The following is a 15,925-nucleotide window of genomic DNA, read 5'->3' as shown; positions in this document are numbered from 1 at the left end:
TATGTTGACGTCCGAACTGGTGTCTAACTTGAATGTCACCTCGTGTCCATTAACACTGACACTTTTGCTCCAGTCTGTTGCGTCAGCATTGACACTGCACGTAGTACAGAAGCCCAAGTATAATTCCTCCTGTGAGTCTTGTTGTGGATGCTCATGAAGCAGTCTGACTCGCGGTCGTTGCGCTGCTGTCTACCGACGTGGCTGCTTGCACAGGTGCGCGAAATGGCCAAGTTTGTCGCAGTTGTAACAGTTTTTGCCAAAAGCTGGGCACTGTTGTGGAGGGTGCGAGGTTCCGCAGCGAGAACATTTACGATTAGACCTTTGAGACGAGTGATGAGGCTGCTGAGGCTTGTTGATACCTAGCGGACGACCAGTTGTCTTCGTGGGTTTCCGATTATACGTGTGAACGGCATTCACTTCTGGCTGCTGATCCCTGGTTACGATCTCTTGCACATGTTTCTTTGATATTTCCGCTGCCTTGCACGCTGAGACGATTTTTTCCAGAGTGAGGTCGCGCTCCCGAAAAAGCCGTTCGCGGAGAGCTCCATCGAGGATTCCAACCACCACGCGGTCGCCGATGAGTCTGTCGCACTTGTCACCAAAGACTCATTTCTGTGTCTGTCGTCGAAGGTCAGTAACAAAATCGTCAATTGACTGACCTGGCTTTTGTGCCATCGAGTTGAACACTGCCGCTGCTTGTATGACATTCTTGTAAGGGCGATATAACTCGTAAAACTTGTCAAGTATGTATTTCACTGGATCTGCATCTTCGTTTCTGGCGGCAGGGTCTGGAGGGAACGTCTGTGCGATGCGACGAGCATGCGGGCCAAGTACAAGAAGCAACAATGCCTTCCGCCATGGAGGAAGGAAACTGAGGAGAGGCCCTACTCCCTCCGCACGCTAGGAGAAAAGTGTGGAGGAAATGACGTAGTAGGTTCTCCTTTTTTTGCTGATTTTTTATTTCTTTGCTGTAGCGGCCACGCCTTTCGGGCCACAATGGCGGCTTTGTTATTGGTCTGTGCGCGCACACGTGTTGCTCCGTAGGTTTCGTACCGTGGCAAAGGCGCCGTGCGGGCAGGTTTGCGTTAGTTTCCGTGTTTTGTTGCGCTGCGTTATCTGGACCGTGCTCTGCCGGATGTTGCTGTGGCCAGGTGGGACAGGAGGAACTAAAGTTCGTGAAATGAATGCGCGTGCAACGCTGTACGCAATGTACCACGCCATGGCAACGGCAACGGACGAAGGAATATCCACGGGAAATTTTGCCCTCTTTGGTGGAATCATGCTAACGTGCCAACGATTGTTTAGTATTGCTGAGGACCGCGCGCGGCCAAGCAGTACGGTTGCGCGCAGCGCGGCGTGGTTTTGTAAGAGATGTAAACAAGAGAGGAGAGCTGGTCCGATAGGCGGAGCAATGCCATGAACAACTTCAACTTCCGGCTTCACTTTAGCTTCACAAAGAGTGACGTCAGGGCCTCTCCTCAGTTTCCTTCCTCCGTGCCTTCCGCGCTGATTTATGCTTAGTGTTGTACTCACAAGCCAGTTCATACATGGTGAATGCTTCCCGCCATTCTTTCCATGCGGTCTGAGGAGTGTCACCAGGTTCGAAGTGAGCCGGGGGCTGGATGAAAACGTTGGCCATTTTGTTGATTTCAGGCATTGCGGGGACAATCTGCTTACACTTCTGACACCATGTTATGTTGTTTGGGTTGGTTGCGTTGGGATTTTAGATGCGACGGCACGAAGCCGCGAGTGACAGACTCCATTATTGAGAACAACTCTGGCGGCCACGACTGGCCTAGCCTTTATTAAAACTGTCGGATTTGTAGGGGGCGCCAGGAGATACATAACAGGTATCACCTTCACTAGCAAGCTTGCATGGTCAGAACATATCCAAAATCTGGTTACTGCCACTAATCGATCCCTGGGATTCATAAGTCGGTCACTATAATCATCACCCCCTGTGATCCGTCAACTAGCATATGAAACATTTATCCGTACTAAACTGGAATTCGCGTCTGTAATATGGAATCCCCGTCAAGCGTACCTTGTTGAGCTACTGGAAGCCTTCCAAAATCGTGCAGCCCGGTTTATTACATCCCAGCACGACTATCGGCTAAGTGTTAGAAACATCTAATCATCCCTTCACATCCAATCACTAGCACATCGCCGAAAAATCTCACGCTTATGCCTCTTTCAAAAGCTCTATTACAATTTCCCGCATTTACGCGACACACTTCTTTTGCCACTCAACCGTACTTCATGCCGTCTCTCAAACAACCTCAGTATTCGACATCTTCACGGCTCTACTAAATCCTTCAACAGCTCTTTCTTGCAGGTAGCTATTGCAGAATTGAATAGTTTACCGGACTGCGTAGTAATCGAACGTAACCCTACCAAGTTTCAAAACATACTAACGAACTTTCTGAGTATTGATGCTTAATGGATTTGACTTATTTTTACTACATCGCACTTTTCTTTAATGCTTTTGTTACTTTTTGTGTTTGACATTCATTTTATTACAGCTTCTTTACCCTTCTGAATGTTATTGTTTCTTACTTCAGTCATGATTGTTTGTATGTTTCTTTTTCTTATGTATGCTCCCCCCTTATGTAATACCCCAACAGGGTGTTTAAGGGTCAATAAATGATGATGATGACTGGGGCATCGGCCCACAAAGAGTGTGGCCATAGCAGTGCCCCCAGGCGACAGCAGCGAGTGCTGCTGTGCCGTCTCTAAAGGAGGGCCCATCTACCTCTGGTTTGGTGGCCTCCAAGGCTCTGCTTTTCGAGGCAAGGCCTACCTTGAGAACACCCCGCCCTAGTGAGCAGAAGTCCAGCGGCTCCCAGGAGTCGATGGACACAACCACAAGCCAGGCGGCACATTCAGCGCATCTGGAGCGGCGCGCTTCTCGTGACCCTCCAAGAAAGACAAAGCCCAGATCACGGGGCCTGGAAAGGCTCCATAAGCCAACTGGCTCTTCTTAACACACAGCACATAAACACAAACAATATGGATGCACAAATATTACACTGGAGCATGAGAGGTCTGATCCACAACCTTGATGATATTAAAGAACTCTTACACAAATACAATCCAAAGGTGCTGTGTGTTCAAGAGACATATCTTAAATCTGTACAAGCTTTCTCAGGCAATATGCTATTTTCTGGAAAGACCGAGGCGATGCTGTTGCATCATCTGGCGGGGTAGCAATAATAGTCGACAGAGGCATTGCTTGTCGGCAACTGCAACTCTGAACTCCTGTTGAGGCAGTTGCTATCGAAGCAGTGCTATTCAGTAAACTAGTTACCATCACATCTGTATACATATCCCCAACTTATCAACTCTCTAGAACATTTCAAACCTTTATTGATGATAATCATCACCCATCACCCTTACATAGTCGTCGGTGATCTAAACACGCCTAGTACACTGTGGCGCGGCTCTCGCTGTGATGTGAAAGGACGGCTTATAGAAAACATCCTATTCTCTTCAAGTTCCTGCTTGCTAAACAAGAAAAGGCCAACATTTTACAGTTCTACACACAAAACATTTTCTTCCATAGACCTAAGCGTAGCATCCAGTACAATTGTGCCATATCTAGAGTGGGATGTCATTAATAACCTTTATGGAAGTGATCACTTCCCCATCGTTCTAAACTTTAAAAAACAAACTGCATGTCCTGCACATGTTCCTCAATGGAAAGTTGATTCATGAATACTTTGTTTAGCGCAAAACGACAGAGACAAGAAAGACGACAGGACAAGGCGCTACTCTCAACTGACATCATTTTATTGCGTCACTCCTTTATAGACCGCTCAAACCAGAGGAACATGCGCAGTGAGCACCATGCGGTGGAGCCACCAACATCCGATCCCAAGAGCGCACTCATGCGACAGAATCCAAAAAACCAAATTCAGCGCTGTACAAGGTTAAGGAAGGCACACTAATGCACTGTGACCCCAATGACTGAATGAAAAAAGCTTCCGATAACTCTCGGGCGGTGGTGTCACAGCTCTTTTTCAAAATCGTGGTATCACGAAACATGGGTTTGCACTTGCATGTTTTACAATGCTGAGCCAAATGGGAACCTGTGCCTGTTGGTATGGATCGCTCATGTTCTCTAAGGCGCTCGTTAACACAGCGGCCTGACTGCCCTACATACACTTTGCCACATGACAAGGGAATCTTATAAACCACACCGACTCTGCAATCTACAAACTTCACGTGGTTCTTTTCACAATCAGGTTTTTTACTTGTTTTAGAAATACGGCTGCACAACATTGACAGTTTCTGAGGAGCGGAAAACACTACCGGAATTTGATATCTAGTGGCGACATTCTTTAGATTGTGAGCCACTCTGTGGCAATACGGCACAACTTCAGGCCTCTTCTTTTGTATGATGCGGTTACTTTTGTGCCGCTTCCCTTTCAGTTTCTGAAGCAATACCTCCGAGACTGACGTCACCACCACACTTGGGTAACCAGCAGCCTGCAGCCTATTTAACTGAGCAATGAAACTCATTTTCGCAGAGTGATGACAAGATTTCATTAAGGAAGATTCTAAACACATCAAAGCAATGGCGCGTTTCACAGTCTTTGAGTGCGCAGACGCGTAAGGTAAAAGTTCCTTACGTGCACGTGGCGAATACATCCAACAGGCGTGGCCTGTTTGTAAGGAAAGCTGCAAATCTAAAAACTGGAGTTTTCCGTCCCTAGATAGCTCATGTGTGAAAGTTAATCCTTTGCCGTTGTCATTGAACAGAGTTAAAATATCAGCTACCGTCACGGAGCAGTCATTGTTAGTCTGTTTCATCACAACAAGAAAATCGTCAACATATCTAAAAATTTGAACTGAGTCATTGTTTAAGGCACTCTTAAGAGCGCGGTCGACAAACGATAAAAAGATATTACAAAGAGCAGGCGCCACACATGAACCAATACACACACCATTTTTCTGGATAAAAAGGTTGTTTTCGAACCGGATAAAAGTTGCACTTAAATAAAATTCAAGAAGGGACATGAAACTTTCCGAAGACAACCCGGTCACATTGCGAAAATCTACCTCGCCACTTTCTTCGATGCACGTCATCACACTGCGAAATAGCTCATCATGCGGTATTGAATAGTAAAGATCTTCGACGTCAACAGAAAAAATGTCAGCTACTGAATGGTTGTCTTCCAGAAAGGAAACAACATCGAAAGAATCCTTTATGGCATAAGGATCGTCAATAGTTAAATGCTTCAATTGTTTTTGCAAAAAGCGGCTAACCAAAACCTGCCAACAGTTGTTTTCACTGACTATTGTACGGAAAGGCACATCCTGTTTGTGCGTTTTTGCAGTGAAAAAAACCTCTAGAGCAAGTACCTTACATTGTTTTACATTTTTCACAATCTTGGTGAGGCCCATATTTTCCAACAAAGAAATGGCTTTGCGTTTTACCTTCTGAGCTTTCTCATTTGCCAGAATGAAGTTCTTGTTGACAGCCTCAATGGCAATAGAAAGAAAAAAAGTATTTCCCTTCTACATATCAGGAGAATATACCTCTTCACCCTGCATTTTTTTATGAGTGATGAACCGCTTTTTAAACTGATAATAGTTTTAGATTTCTTAGCCGAAACCGACACCCTGAAAATAATTTGGCCAGGTAACTCTAACACATGATTAACAGCCATTGTATTCGAGGGCCCTCTTGAAGCTCTACTGTCACTGTTGTTTCATTGTCGTATGTTTTTACCAAAACACAATTGTCATCATCCACGTCCCTAACTAATTAGTGTCATTATTTTAGTACCTATACATTTTATAGTGTATCTGCGTATGACATCCTCCAGTGCATTAGATCTGCAGGCTTGGAGTGGCACCTGACACCGGTGAAAGATGCCGAGAGCGAGTGGGGCTATACTAATCCAGGTACAACCAAATTAGGAAGGCCTACTAAGCTTGAACAAAGACACTCCCTCACCAGAACAGGAATTGGCCTCCCTGGTGCAGCATTCAGCCACAACCTCCCCAATGATATCTACGATTAACTCACGGCCCTCAGTCCCCAGCAGCTGCGGAGCACCTGTCCGAGGCGGCAGTCAGACCTGTAATGCAGCAGAGGGTGCTAAAAATATCTGGGTCCGGACAGGCTGCCAATGGAAATTGACCCTGCCAACCTTTAATTGCCGAACTCAGTTGAGGGAGGCTAGCCTAGCAGGACTCTTTGAGGAACTATCAGACATTGTTTGGGATATCATCAGCCTTAGTGAGATTAGAAGAACTGGTGAGGCTTATACGTGGCTGAATAACAGCCATGTCCTCTGCTACAGAGGTCTCCCTGATAAGAAGCAATACAGAGTAGGATTCTTAATCCATACGGACATAGCGGGCAACATTGACGAATTCTACAGCATTAATGAGAGGGTAGCCATAGTCGTAATAAAACTTAAGAAGTATAGATTAAAGGTAGAAGAAGCCTGCGCTCCAACATCCAGTCACGATGATGAGGAAGTAGATCTGTTTTATGAAGATGTTGAATTAATGATGAGAAAAGTGTGAACTCCAATACAGTAGTAATGGGTGACTTCAATGCAAAAGTGGGGGAAAACCGAGCGGGTGAACAGGCAATTGGCAACTATGGGGTTGATTCTAGAAACGCTGGAGGAGAGGTGCTGGTAGAATTCGCAGAAAGGAATAAGCTGAGAATAAGGAACACGTTTTTCGGGAAGCGTAGCGACAGAAAGTGGACCTGGAAAAGCCCTAATGGTGAAACAAGGAATGAAATAGATTTCATACTTTATGCCAATCCCAGCATAGCGCAGGATGTAGAAGTGTTAGGTAGGGTAAAGTGCTGTGATCATAGGTTAGTGAGGGCTAGGATTCACCTCAATTGGAAGAGAGAAAGAGTAAAATTGGTCAAGAAGAAACAGGTCAACTTAGAGGCAGTAAGGGTAAAAGCAAACAAATTTAGGCTGGTACCTGCAAACAAATTTGCAGCCTTAGAACAGAGATGATGATGATGACATAGAGCTATTGAATGAAACCGTAATGAGGCTGGCTTCAGAGGCAGCAACTGAAGTGGGAGGCAAGGCGCCAAGACAACCAGTAGGCAAGCTCTCCCAAGTCACAAAGGACCTAATAAAGAAATGACAAAGAATGAAAGTGTCCAACTCAAGAGATAAGATGGGATTCGTGGAACTGTCAAAACTGATCAACAAGGTGAAAATAAGTGATATTCGAAATTATAACGTGAGAAAGACTGAGGAAGCCGTAAACAGTGGACGCAGCCTGAAATCAGTGAGAAAGAAACTTGGCATAGGACAAACCAAGATGTGTGCACTGAAAGATAAGCAGGGTAATATTATCAGCAATCTCGAAGGTATAATAAATGCAGCATAAGAATTCTATACTGACCTGTACAGTACCCAGAGTACTCAGGAGAACTCCATTCTGAACACCCGCCGTGGTTGCTCAGTGGCTATGGTGTTGGGCTGCTGAGCACGAGGTCACGGGATCGAATCCCGGCCACGGCGGCCACATTTCAATGGGGGCGAAATGCGAAAACACCCGTGTACTTAGATTTATGTGCACGTTAAAGAACCCCAGGTGGTCGAAATTTCCGGAGTCCCACACTACGGCGTGCCTCATAATCAGAAAGTGGTTTTGGCACGTAAAACCCCATAATTTAAATGTTTTTTTTTTCCATTCTGAACGATAACGAACAGGATACAGAAACTCCTCCTATAACTAGGGATGAGGTCAGAAGGCCCTTGCAAGACATTAAACGGGGAAAAGCGGCAGGAGAAGATGGAATAACACTCTATTTAATCAAAGATGGAGGAGACATAATGCTTGAAAAACTGGCGGCTCTCTATACGAAATGTCTGTCAACTGCAAGGGTCCCAGAAAACTGGAAGAATGCAAACATTATAGTAATCCACAGAAAGGGAGACATTAAAGAACTGAAAAATTACAGGTCCATTAGCTTACTCCCAGTATTATATAAAATATTTACCAAAATAATCTTCAATAGGATAAGGGCAATACTGGACTTTAGTCAACCAAGGGAACAGGCGGGCTTCAAGAAGGGATTCTCTACAATGGATCACATCCATGTCATTAATCAGGTTATCAAGAAATCCACAGAGTACAATAAGCCTCTCTATATGGCTTTGATAGATTATGAAAAAGCATTTGATTCAGTAGAGATACCAACAGTCATAGAGGCGTTGCGTAATCAAGGAGTACAGGCTGCTTACGTAAATACCTTGGAAAATATCTGCAGAGATTCCACAGCCACCTTAATTCTACACAAGTAGGAAGATACCTATAAAGAAAGTAGTCAGACAAGGAGAGACAATCGCTCCAATGCTATTCACTGCGTGTTTGGAAGAAATATTCAAGCTATTAAACTGGGCAGGCTTAAGAGTAAGGATCGACGGTGAATACCTCAGCAACCTTCGGTTTGCCGATGACATTCTTCTATTCAGCAACACTGCGGACGAGTTACAACAAATGATTGAGGACCTTAACAGAGAGAGTGTAAGAGTGGGGCTTAAGATTAATATGTGGAAGAACAAAGATAATGATGAATAACCGGGCAAGGGAACAAGAATTCACGATCGCCAATCAGCTTCTAGAGTCTGTGAAGGAGTACGTTTACCTAGGTCAACTAATCACAGGGAACCCTGACCATGAGAAGGGAATTCACAGAAGAATAAAAATGGGTTGGGTCGCACACGGCAGATATCGTGAGCTCCTGACTGGAAGCTTACCGTTATCATTGAAAAGGAAGGTATACAATCAGTGCATTTTACCGGTGATGACATATGGGGCAAAGACTTGGAGACTGACAAAGAAGCTTGAGAACAAGTTAAGGACTGCGCAAAGAGCAATGGAACAAAGAATGCTAGGCATAACTTTGCGAGACAAAGAGAGCGGTTTGGATTGGAGAGCAAACGGGTATGGATGACATTCTAATTGACATGAAGAGAAAAAAATGGCACTGGGCAGGTCATGTAATGCGTAGATAACCGTTGGCCCATTAGGGTGGCAGAATGGGTACCAAGAGAAGGGAAGCGCATTAGAGGACGACAGGACTAGGTGGTACGATGAAATTAGGAAATTTGCCGGTGCCAGTTGGAATCTGCTGGCGCAGGACAGGGGCAATTGGAGATCGCAGGGAGAGGCCTTTGCCCTACAGTGGACATAATATAGGCTGATGATGATGATATTTTATGCCATTTACAGTGACAGTTTTTAGGCCCTTTTACAGCCATGTCACTTCTACCATGATGAATTCACTGTCCATGCCATTAACAATACATCGTTAAGATTACCATTTGTTGTGGTGCTCTTTGTCCATACCTGGCCCATGCACCATTAAACACCACATATCATCATCATCATGTCTACCATAGGTGTATTAGATAAATTGTAGGGCCTTGCACCATTTCTGTACAATGGATGTAACTTTTTAGATATGGGTCATAAACAGCGTCAGTATATTCAAGAGCCGGACATACAAGGAATGTGTAGGCAACCAATTTTGTTTTACTCATGCAGTGCTACAGTTGGTGCTTTAGCAGCTACAATTTTTTGCATACAGCTGAGCACTCTAACTTGAATTTGAACTGCTGTATACGTCTAGATACTTGATTTAACTAGCTGGTGTGATTTTCTTGTTGTTTATCTGATATTTGAAATGAAATAATTGTTTCTTTCGTGTCATAGTGAAGTGTGGGCATTTTAAAATATTAATATTCTTGTCTCAAGTGTGACACCAGTCAAACACTGCAGTTGAGTAGTTATTAAGAATAACCTGGTCGTTTTTGGATTTAGTGCTGTGATACAAAACACACTTATCTGTAAAGAAATGGCAGGGGAATTGAGTGACAGGTCATTTAAAGGGCCTCTTACCAGGTGTTGCCATCTGTAGCAAACAAGTGTAGTGCATACATGACATGCCGGCAGTCATGCCTGCAAAGCATTATGCATGCTGCAGCTGAAATTTAAAAGCAAACACCACACTCCTTCACTCTCGAGGCAGCACGCTCCCAACCATAGTCACACATTCTTCATTGATGTGCGTGTTTCCTCACTTGCCATGACTAGTCATCCAAAGTGGAAGGCACAAGAAAGGACGTAGAGCTTACGCTGCAGTATGTCCCTCGGCTCTGGTATGGGAGAAGACAAGGAAGGAGCACCGCTTGGGAACGCTACTAGAGGCAGAGGGAGCGAGTGTCTCTGTCAACAGTGATACTCGCCTCCTGACTGCATGATAACAGGGCCATTAATTTTTTTCTGTCTCCTCCAATAATGAACCGATCTGAAAAAATTCTTCGGTAAAATGCTTCTGAGATGGCACTTTACAGCTTCTGGTGCATAACCAACCTTCGCAACGGGGCCTGGTAAGGGGCCTTTTAGATATATATCAAGGAATGGTTCAAGAACTGAGCTCAGTGGGACTTCAGATAAGACTGGCAGCAAGGATGGCTTAGGCGCACCTATTTTAACATGCTGTGGTCTGTCTAAAAGATAAGAGTCAAGCCACTGTAATACCTTGTCATTGTTTAGAAGGTTTCATAGTTTTACCATGAACTTGTGCGATATCCTATCAAAGACCTTTAAACATGATCTTAAAACATGACGCTATTGTTATGCCTGCCACCAGTTGTCACGAGCTGGTTACCGTTGTTGTGGAGATGGGGTTTCGGCAACAGTGTCTGCTTGGAGCTCGAACCAGATTGACCATCGGAGAGGGTTTGGCAGGGAAGACCAGATAATGTAAAAACAAATAACAGAAGTTAATACATCAATATGGGTGAGCGGTGCGCTCCAAGAAAAAAAGTACAAAAATGTTCAGCGTGCGTCTCCTGCACACACGCACAGAGAAGATGTGTCCGTGGTGTCTTGCTGGCCTTCTTATGCCCTACACCATTCGGGCAACCTCATTCTTGCTTGCTCCCTGGTAGAGGGCTTTGTCAGCACACTGGTCAGGCCACACAGAAGAATACGGCGAAAACCCACTCACTGGTGTAGCTGTGCGGAGCCGTAGGTCACATCGGGTCAACCCACATGCAGGAATTCAGAGAGCAACCACTCCCTGCCATAGACAGGGTGAATGTAGGACAAAGGAGAGTAGGATTTGCACTGGTGAATAATCCCATCGCACACACCTGATGGACAAGTGTTTTCATGTTGATGAGTGTGACGATTGCGCACACAGAGTCTCAGGCGCTTGGCATCCATTCCATTCATCGCCGCACATAGTGAACCATAACAGACTGCCCTGCCGCTGCAGATCCTGATGGGCAGGGGACAACATCCGCTGGCCAGAGGGATGACGCTGGTTGGTGCTTGTAGTTGTCGTCGGTTGTTGCACAGCTCTATGTAGCACGAAGCACTGTAGCCGTTTTCCTATGTTGCCAACGTCTAGGTCCAGGTCTAGATGCCTCAGGAGGGTCTGCAGCAGTTTCTCGTTTATAGCACACCTTGACAGAACTACACCAAAACTCAGCCACTCAGTCAACAAGCACGAGACAAATTCTTGCTGAGCTCCACCACACTTCCTCACTCAAAAGTGACAGTCTTACTGGACTTACAGCAGCACTAGATACATACATGAACTGGTTACATGCTTGACAAAGACATGGCTCAACCCACTTGCGTGAAACAATATAAGGTCGACCCTTCCAATTCTACGTCAGGAAGAAAGAACCAGAGTTGTGGGAAACGTTTGAGGCTGGTTCTTATTCTAGGGGCTTCGACTCAAGCTATCGGCGTCATTGAGAGTCCCCTTTTTATAGCGTATCTCAAAAGAATATTGCTGTGAAGCAAGACTCCAGTGCAGGAGACAGCCATTTTTGGAAGACGTCTGCAACCATTTGAGGACAATGATTCGTTTCGATGACAAACCTCGAGCCCACAAGATAGCAAGACAGTTTTTGAACGGCGCATATGAGACATGCGCATTCTTTCTCAGTAGCGCTGTATGCCTGTTCTCAACTAGTGAGTTTCCAACTTGTGTAAAGGATGGGGTGTTCCTCTTCGCTCTCTCCCTTTTGGCATAGTACGATACCCATGCCTCGCTCGCTCAGAACACATTGAACCGCAAATCCCCTTGTGTAGTCCACCAATCTTAGAATGGGCTGACTCATCACTGCGCTCTTCAGGGCGTTGAAACAGGATTTCTTTTTTTCATCCCAGAGGACACTCTGTGGCTCAGTTTTTTGGAGAGCATCAGCTAGAGCGCTAAATAGTTCAGAATACCTAGGGATTTACCACTGGTAGCACCCGGCGACCCCTAAGAAATATTGGATGCCAGTCTGTACGCGGCTGCAGGAAATCTCATGTTGCAGCCACCTTTAGCTTAGATGAATAGCCATGGCCCAGTCCGATTACATGATCGAAATAGATCACTTCCGCTTCTGCCACTTGGCGTTTTGGTGCCTTGACGGTTAAGCCTGCTTCACGCAAGTGGGCCAATGCTGCCCTCAGTGTTGCATACACTCTGACCAGGGTGCAGAATATATTGTGACATCATGTAAGTAAAGCAAGGCGAACTCTTCCTGTCCTCGCAACATTTTATCCATAAGGCTTAAAAAATAGTACGGTGCATTCTTCAAACTGAAGCTTAGGATCTTAGGGTGGAATGTTCTCAATGGAGATATAAAGGTGGAATATCTGCTAGCCCATTCTGTGAGTGGAACCTTCCAGTAGCCTTGAACTAGATCCAGGGAGAAATGAATCAAGTGCTACTAACTTTCTCGCTGTGCTCTTAGATCTTTGGTATAGGATAAATCTGATCTTTAGTGATTGTGTTTCACCTGTGGTAATCTACGCAAGGGTGCCGTTTTTTACCCAGCACCTCAACTAAGGTCAAAGGCAAGGTGTAAACACTCTCACAGTGCTCGATCACACCTAGATTCAACATTTTTCCCACCTCCACATCCATAATGTCACGTTGGCGCAGTGACACTTGATAAGCCTTTGAACATACCAGCTCTGGAGTGAGCTTGATATTGTGTGTAAGAACTGATGTCCTTCCTGGATGGATGGATGAAAAACTTTATTAGGGTCCTTTAGGGCGTGCAGTAGTGCGCAGCGGGCCGCTCCCACGTCGGGACAGAGAGGTCGAGCCTCTCCGCTGCGTCGCAGGCCCGTTGGACAGCCCAGTTGTCCTTCCTGGCCTACCTACAAATAAGTCCTGGAACTCCTGTGGGATTTCCTGTAACTCCATCGGCTCCATCGGCTCCATCGTTGAGGCTCCAGTTGCATTTTAGAGACTAGTTCCATAATTAGCTTTTCCCCAGCCTCTCCGTTAGTGACTGACACGAGCACCGGAAGCTCTACCGGAATCTCTTTGGGAACGTTTACCATCATGCATACAACTGCTTCCCATTCTCTGTAAGGCTTGAGCTGATTACAGTGATAAACCTGTTGTATCTTCCACTTTCCAGGCCAGCTTATAACGTAGTTTGCGTCAGACAGTTTCTGAACCACATTTGCGGGACCTTCCCACTGCACCTCGAGCTTGTTTTTGTGCGATGGTGGCAGAATTATTACCTTAGTGCTAACTTCAACTCGACGGGTCCTGGCTGTCCGGTTGTAATGCACCTTGGACCGATGCTGGGCTTTAGACATGGCCTCTTCTGACAACTTCTGCACTTTGCTTAAGCGTTCTAGTAGCTTAAGTATGTACTCGACCACAACTAAATCTTCCCCATATCCTTCCCATGATTTGCAGAGCATGCGCAGTGGTGATCACAGCGAGTGGCTATAGTATAGGAGCTCTGCTGGCGAAAAACCAGTTGCTTCATGTGGTGCAGTCCTCAACACAAACATGGTAGCAGACAAGCACGGTTCCCAGTTCATCTTCCTTTCGAAGCATAACACCCTTTACACACGCTTTGTAATAGAGTGTAGCATCTCTACGGAATTGGACTGCAGATAGTAGGTACACTGAGCTATGAATGTGCCTTGCCCCACATCGTTCTAGAAAGGTCGTAGTTTGGGCACTAGTAAACACAGTGCCTTGGTCGGACTGCACTTTGGCGGGAAAACCAGCTCGCGTGAATATCAAGAGGAGCACTTTAACTATTTCCACCGAACTAAGTTCTTTAAGTGGGATCGCTTTGGAGAACTTAGCAGTGGGGCTAATTGCTGTCAAAATATGATGGTATCTCGAGGTTGTTACTGGAAGTGGGCCTACTGTGTCGGCTACAAGCTGTTGAAAGGGCTCGGTGATGATCGGCCCTAGCTTGATTGGCTCTCTCGTCTTTTCACCTGGTTTTCCCACGTGCTGGCATGTGTCCCAAGTCTTTGCAAATTTCTCTGCATCACGGAAACAACCTGGCCAATAATACTCCTGTAATAGTCTATCCTTAGTTCTCTTGACATTTAAGTTACCAGAACAAGAGCTTTCGCGCGACAAGTGCAAAAGAGCCTATTGATAAGCACCAGTTGGCCAGATGTGACACCCCTGCAATCTACATACTTCCGGTACAGCAGGCTGCCTCATAAAAATTAGTTTTTCCATGCCACACCTTTGTTTAGGTTGCCTCAGATGTTTCGCAGGCTTGGGTCCTTGTTTTGCTCGGACTTCAAGGCTGAACTATCTATCTCCAACAGCTGCTGTAGGCCTTCCGAGGTAGGCACTACAAAGAAATCTGGCGACTGCACTTCTGATAACTCGGCTGCTGCCACTACCGAGATCTCTGTGTGTGCAGATTCAATCCCCTGCAGTTCCAAAGCGGCGGCATTCTCGATTTCCGCTTTCCGAGGTTCCGAACAGACATCCACCTCATTTAGCTAACTCACAAGCTTTCAATCTCGTTAGTGCCATCATGCTAGCCTCTCTCAACATTAACCCTTTCTCGTGCAGAATCTGATCCGACCTACTTGAGAACAGGTAAGGGTACTGTGGAGGAAGCTGAGGTGATAGGACAGCTTCCCTCTCAAGTGTGCTGAAAGGACCTTTAATTGATACGTTTGCAACCGGAAGACATGCCCTGTGAGCTTCTACAGCCTGCTTAATCCAGGTGCATTCACCCGTGAGCATCTTAGGTTCCACATAAGAGCTGTGACCCATGTCCATTGGAGACATGGATTAACTCAGTACATGACATAGCTTCCTATTTACCTCAAGGTTGTGCATGTGTGGTTTGAGCAGCTTCATGTTTTCGTTGCTGCAGCTGACTGATAAAAACACTACCTTTGCCTTGTTACATTGCATAGCAATCTGCCCTGGCTAGTGATAGTTGTAGCGAAGAAAGGGTTTCCTCACTTCCCATTTCTTTTGCTGCTCTGCCTAAACTTTGGGGGTCCCTTTCAACATTTGGGGGTACCCTCAATCACAGACAAGTGCTTTCTTTTTTTTTTGCCTGGGCTTTGGCCTGCCGAGCCTGAAATTGGGATAGCCTTTTCCACCATTGCTGGCATCATGAGCCCGACACGTCACATATTCTTTGGCTAGCTTAGTGGCGCTGGCTGTCACGCTAACTTCTGGCCTATCTTGAACTCAGTACCTCACAATCTCGGGTAACCGGTTATAAAATTGTTCAAGTGGAAAGCACTGAACAACGTTCACGTGATCACTATAGGCTTTTTGTTCCTTGAGCCATTCATCCATATTTTATTTATTTATTTATTTATTTATTTATTTATTTATCTCATTACCTTCAGGGCCCAAGGGCATTACAGAGGGGAGTGGGTACATTCGATAAAGTGGAAACCGAAAAATAACTGCAGTCAATTTGTATAAAACTAAAAAGAAAAAAAGAACAAGGTTACATCAGTACAATAGTGGAAATTAACGATAAATAGTGCACAGTACATGGAGAAAAAAAAGCTGCTGAGCATACAAAGCATAAAGAGAACTTATCAACAAAGAAAGAAAACAAAAGAAATGGCACTCAAAAGAGTAATATATGCCTACAAGACA

At 45.4% G+C, this 15,925-nt stretch overlaps 1 long non-coding RNA gene across 1 annotated transcript in view; it reads left to right on the top strand.

Annotated features, from left to right (window-relative positions):
• The first annotated feature begins 788 nt into the window (after positions 1-788).
• LOC129386007 (uncharacterized) overlaps positions 789-15,925 on the top strand; it is a 39,831-nt gene continuing 24,694 nt past the window's right edge. The window contains exon 1 of the long non-coding RNA XR_008613476.1: positions 789-930. This is a non-coding gene — a long non-coding RNA (uncharacterized lncRNA). The remainder of the gene's footprint in view (positions 931-15,925) is intronic.

This window comes from Dermacentor andersoni, chromosome 7 (genome assembly GCF_023375885.2).
Source record: "Dermacentor andersoni chromosome 7, qqDerAnde1_hic_scaffold, whole genome shotgun sequence".
Classification (NCBI taxonomy): domain Eukaryota; kingdom Metazoa; phylum Arthropoda; class Arachnida; order Ixodida; family Ixodidae; genus Dermacentor; species Dermacentor andersoni.
This window is presented reverse-complemented; position numbering and strand designations above follow the sequence as displayed.